The sequence below is a fragment of the Artemia sp. Qi Xiang Cuo genome, chromosome 3, assembly GCF_049724085.1.
Source record: "Artemia sp. Qi Xiang Cuo chromosome 3, ASM4972408v1, whole genome shotgun sequence".
In the NCBI taxonomy this organism is placed as follows: Eukaryota; Metazoa; Arthropoda; class Branchiopoda; order Anostraca; family Artemiidae; genus Artemia; species Artemia sp. Qi Xiang Cuo.
In genome coordinates this window covers 42,196,289-42,202,172 of record NC_142796.1, presented here as the reverse complement: position 1 = coordinate 42,202,172, position 5,884 = coordinate 42,196,289, and positions in this window count along the sequence as shown.

Sequence of the window (5,884 nt, the reverse complement as noted above, 5' to 3'; positions counted from 1 at the left end):
AAGTTATGTATGTTTTTATTTTTTTTAGTTTTCAGTGAGAATGAAAAAAAAGTAATTTTATCACTTGAAAAAACATGAATTTTCTCACATTTATGGATGTTTTCTTGGATGATTATGTGTGTTGGTAAATTTATTTGATGTTTTTTCATGGATGTCAACAGCAATTCATGTCTGTTTTATGGTTCGTTGTCAGTGAGAATGAAAAAACAGGAACTTTCTCACATTCATGGATGTCAACAGCAATTTATGTCTGTTTTATGGTTTTTGTCAGTGAGAATGAAAAAACAGGAACTTTCTCACATTTATGGATGTCAACAGCAATTTATGTCTGTTTTATGGTTTTTGTCAGTGAGAATGAAAAAACAGGAACTTTCTCACATTTATGGATGTCAACAGCAATTCATGTCTGTTTTATGGTTTTTGTCAGTGAGAATGGAAAAAAAGGATTTTTGTCACATTTATGGATGTTAACAACAATTCATGTCTGTTTTATGTCTATAGGCGAACCTAACCTGAGAAATTGATTTACATAATCGGCGGGGGAACTATTGATTCACGAAGGGGAAATAAGAAACAAACATGGCTTCTTTGATCTTTAGGCTAACCTAACCTGAGAAATTGATTTACATAATCGCTAGGGGAATATATTGATTCACGAAGGGGGAATTAAGAAACGTTATGGCTTTCTTTAATCTTAGGTCTGAGGCATAAACGTTCTTTAGATCAGAGAGAAAAATTAATATTCTATTTTTAAATAGGGCTTCATTGATCTTTACTGTCAGGAGTTAGAAATGAAATCAATTGTTAGCTTGAAATTATGTGGGAAGCCAAAGAGATCGAAATTCTTTTTTTAAATACGGCTTCACTGAGCTTTAAGTCGGAGAGATAAATTGATATTTTAACGAAACCTTAATAGTGTAGCTAGAAATATTTCTGAGATGAAGAGATTAACGTAGGAAAGGGTTTCCCAGAAATTTGAAATGTGAAAGCACAGAGATGCCAAAAACAAAAGGAACACGCTGAGATTACTTTTGGGGGATTATTTGAGTGAAACGGTCTTAGAAAGTTTAGGGAGATTTTTTGGTGACAGAGTTAGAGACATTTTAAAAGATGATTTTAGAAAGAGTTTTAGAAGAAATTTTGAGTGTGGTCGTTATAGTAAACAAGTTCTATTTGAACAATGTTGTGAGGTCCTTTACCACAACCCCAAAGGGCCCCAATCGCCATACCCCAATCAAAAGGGCTCCGATCCCCATACCCCAAACCAAAAGGAACCCCCCGGTCCCCACAACGTCTCAGTGATACCACCCGGCCCCCCAGACCCCCAACGACTATCCCCCGGCAACCGTGGTCGGTTAGTGATTGTTTCTGTAAAATATTAGGCGTGGGTGATGGGGGGGGATGTTCTTCTGGCCGTAGTGTAAGTTCTTATTCTTTAATTTGGATGTGTTGTATGAAACCTATGATTTGGGATTGAATGGTTTGCTATTTTGACTTTTCTGAGCTGGATTTCATAGCCTTTCATAGGTGTGTGTTGTCAGAAAATTATGATTTGGGATGTGTAGTTTGCTATTTGGACTTTTCAGAGCTAGGATTCTTAGTCTCTCATAGGTGTTTGTTGTCTGAAACTTCTAGTTTGGGATGAGTAGTTTGCTATTTCAGACTTTTATGAGCTAGGCTTTCCTAGTATATCGTAGGTGAATGCTGTCAGAAAATTATGATTTGGGATATGTAAATTACTATTTCGGGCTTTTCTGAGCTAGATTTCTTAGTCCCTCATAGGTGTTTGTTGTCTGAAACCTATAGTTTGGGATGAGTAGTTTGCTATTTTTGACTTTTCAGAGCTAGGTTTCTTAGCCTTTCATAGGTGTGTGTTGTCAGAAACTTATGATTTGGGATATGTAAATTACTATTTTTGACTTTTCTGAGCTAAATTTCTTAGCCTTTCATGGGTGTTTGTTGTCTGAAACCTATAGTTTGGGGTGAGTAGTTTGCTATTTCAGACTTTTATGAGCTAGGCTTTCCTAGTATATCGTAGATGATTAAGTCGAATTTTCTATGTTTTTTTTCTTGATTTTTGTCTGAGACAAAGTGAAAATTTTGAAGATTTAGTCAATGTTTATGTTTCTATAAATATTATCAAAAAGTAATCTAAAAATAACGAATCTCTTTGCAATACAGAGTACAAGGGACATTCAAAATATACGCGGATTTTCTGTCATGTATTGGCGATCATTTTCAGGTTGGGCTAAGATAGAGGTAGGGTTTTATCCTAAGTTATCTCCTAAATCTTTTTTTATCTTAGATTAAATAAAAAAAACAAGTTTTTTTAACTGAAAGTAAGGAGCGACATTAAAACTTAAAACGAACAGAAATTATTGCGTTTATGAAAGGGGCTGTTCTCTCCTCAATGCCTCGCTCTTTACGCTAAAGTTTTTTATTTTTTAAAAAAATAAAGTTGTGTGACAGAGTCAAACTTTAGCGTAAAGAGCGAGGCGTTGAGGAGGAAACAGCCCCTTTCATATATGGAATAATTTCTGTTCGTTTTAAGTTTTAATGTCGCTATATCTTGGTATCTAGGATATTTACTCAACTCTGCAAGAACTGCTAATGGTTAAAAGCACTGCTAATTCGTTGGTTATTTGTCCTGAATTTATGTTGACGATCCTTGTGTATTCAATTCAGATTCATTCTTCATCCTGCTTTGAGATTTTTCTTCTTCATCTGTAAGATGTACTTTAATAGCTTAAAGTAAAGAAAAAAGAAGGAAAGAACAAAGCAAACATAAAACAAAGAAAAAGAAAAAAATGAACAACAGGGAACTTCAAGGAACACATTTTTAGTAATTGAAGTAAAACTAAATATATATAACAAGAAGTACAACTTTCTAGTAAGAGAGTGATAATTACTGAAAAACATATACATTAATGACAGCCCAGATATTTTAACTTCACATCAACAGATAAAAAGGGAAAAAATTAGACTAAACAGTGAACAAATACAATTGCTTAATTTTGTATATTTCTTTTTTCCCCGTTAATAAAGGCTTTCAGACGTGAAGTCAAAATTCTGCAATTTATTAGTGAATATATTTTTCGGATATTTTTTCACTGTCTTAACTAAAAGTTGCAACAGTTCTTAAGTAAATTTATTTTATTTATGCAAATGGAAGGCTGAGTGGCATGAGAAATTACTTAAATTCTTAGAAAGCGATCTAATTTATTAGAAGAAAAAATAAACAACAAGCAACCAAATATATAAAAAACAGATAGTCATTAAGCTCTAGTGAGCCTGTGCGAAAAAAATACGCAAAAAATTCTTCCATAAAATAAAAAAAGGAAAATAAAGTTTAGTTAACAGAATTTGACCTAAGAAATGGATAATATATTGATTAATAATTCAAAAAGGTTTGGTTAATTTACAGGAATAGCAGGATCAACGAAATTTTTTAGATATTGGCGTTCTTCCTGCTTGTTTTCAGTATTGATGCATTCCATCGATCCATTATCGAGCAGATAATTACCTTAAAAGTGACTAATAACGCTGGCTAGTAGCATTTAATTTCCTCTTAAGCTTGAGAACAGAAATATGTGACTGTAATATAACTTTTTAGGTTCAAACACAAAAACATTCAAACAGAATTTTTCTATAAGCCATGGTTGCTGAATTCAAATTTTGATATTGAATAATTTACGAATCTGGATTGTTTTGATCAATTTAAAACTAACACCCCAACACGATCGATACAATACACTCGAGATGTCCCTATGTTGTGGAATGGAAGTGGCTGTCTTTGCCACCACATGCTTCTTTCTCCATCTCAATTTCCGGAAAAGAAATCCTGGTTTTAGTAATGTCGGGCAAGACCTTTCACGTGTCTGCCACATCTGAATTATCCGAGTCTGCCACATCCGAGTCTGCCGACTCCTCATCTGCCACATCCTGCTACTAGCAATAGGCAAGTAGAGTGATCTCGAGCATCAGAAGCTACCATCAAAGCTCTGTATTGGATTTTGAGTAGCGGATGCTTTTATACGTTTTGACTGCTTTGACTTTGGGCTGCTTTGGGACTATTTCTCGTTCCAATATGCTAAGATATTCGATACCAAAAGCATTGTTCTTTAACGAAAAGTAGAGTTCAAATTTAAAACTTAAGACGAGCACGAGTTAACTCTTATAAGAGGTTAAACTTGAAACAAACAGAAATAAAAACGAATAGAAAGAACCGAAAGTAAGTGTTGCGCTACATCCCCCTCAAAACCCCCAAAATACTATTAGCATTGTTTTAAAATAGATATGTTTAGCTTTCAAAAGGAAAGTTTTTTTTTGTTAATACAATAAGTGATAACCATTGCAAAATTTGAATTCATCAAATGTCGGTTTTTGAAAATCGGAATATCGACAGTAGAGATAAAAATATCAAAACATCGATTGAATTCTATAAATCAATGATAGCACTCTATAGTTCAAAAATCGAAATTTATCATAGGAGCTTAAAAATTAATTTGGCATAAACTCTTGTGTCGACAAATCAGCATATAGTTAACGCGGAAACTAATCAAAATGGGTAATATTTTACGCTTTTTATTTACGCTTTATTTGATATATATTATTATAATATATTATTATTGTAATATATAATATTCTTATATTTAGTATAATATTATACGCTTTATTAGATTCTTTTCTATATTACCCGAATACAATTTAAAATAATATTAAAAAAAATTGTTTAAACGTCTTTTCTTTTCTTTTTATTATACGGTTATGTTGGCTTGACAGGAAACTTTTGTTGAAAAATCGAAACTTTCCGATGGAATTTGATGTCAGCTGATTTCATGTCAGCATATTATTTTTCATTCATAAATTTTATTATCCCATTTATTGTATTTATCAAAATATTCATAAGAATTTTTCCATCTTTTTAAAAATTTGTTCTCAATTTATATAGACACCTGTTAATTGAAATACCGATACTTGTCTTTGTTTGTAATTTACTTTGTGCGCGATTTCAATTTCTGAGATTTTTTTTTTAATATACTGTAGATAAGTGTGTTAACGTGCAATTGACAATCCAATTCTGCCATGTTGTTTGTATGCTACTATGAAGAATAAAGGAATTATTTGTTTATTCATATAAACACATTTATCAAATCAATAATATAAAATCCTAAGCTCTTAATACGCTCCTGTGCAGGTTTTTCTACAGTTCTATTCAAATATAGAACTGTTTACCCACACACGAGTTATTCTCACTGTGGGTCATTAATTTGATAGTTTTGTCAATATTTTTTTATTGATTAATAAAAAACTTGAACTTGATATAATTCAACCTAATTCAAATATAATACTAATTAAACTAATTCAAAATTAATTTAAATTCAAATATATTTCAATTTATATTTGATATAGTCTTAAATGCATTTGAATTTTAAATAGACTTTTACAAATAATTATAATAAAACTAATTCAAATACAATTCTGAGTAACAAAATCCCCAACTTCCTATTATTTTATCAGTGCAAAAAATGTGCTGCCATCTTTGATCTTACACAGAACTAGCTACCTAACCTTATTGGCTGGAAGCCAGAACAGATTATTTTTAAGGCCCATGTTTTCCAAACTTTAGTGATAAATCATTCAGATCAATTGTAACAGAATGGGTAAGTCGTTTACCCTCTCCGCAACCTCTCCCTCCTTACGTCTCTTTTTCTTTGCACTTTTAACTCCCTGATGTGATCCCTGTTAACACAAGCCAGCACCTTAAAACCCGGGTGATGTGATACATGGCAAATAAACTATAAAACAATTGTAGACTACTAGCACACAGGGGGAGGGCAAAGTTTAAAAAGAAACTTGAGAACAATTTAGGGGTCTTAGATCT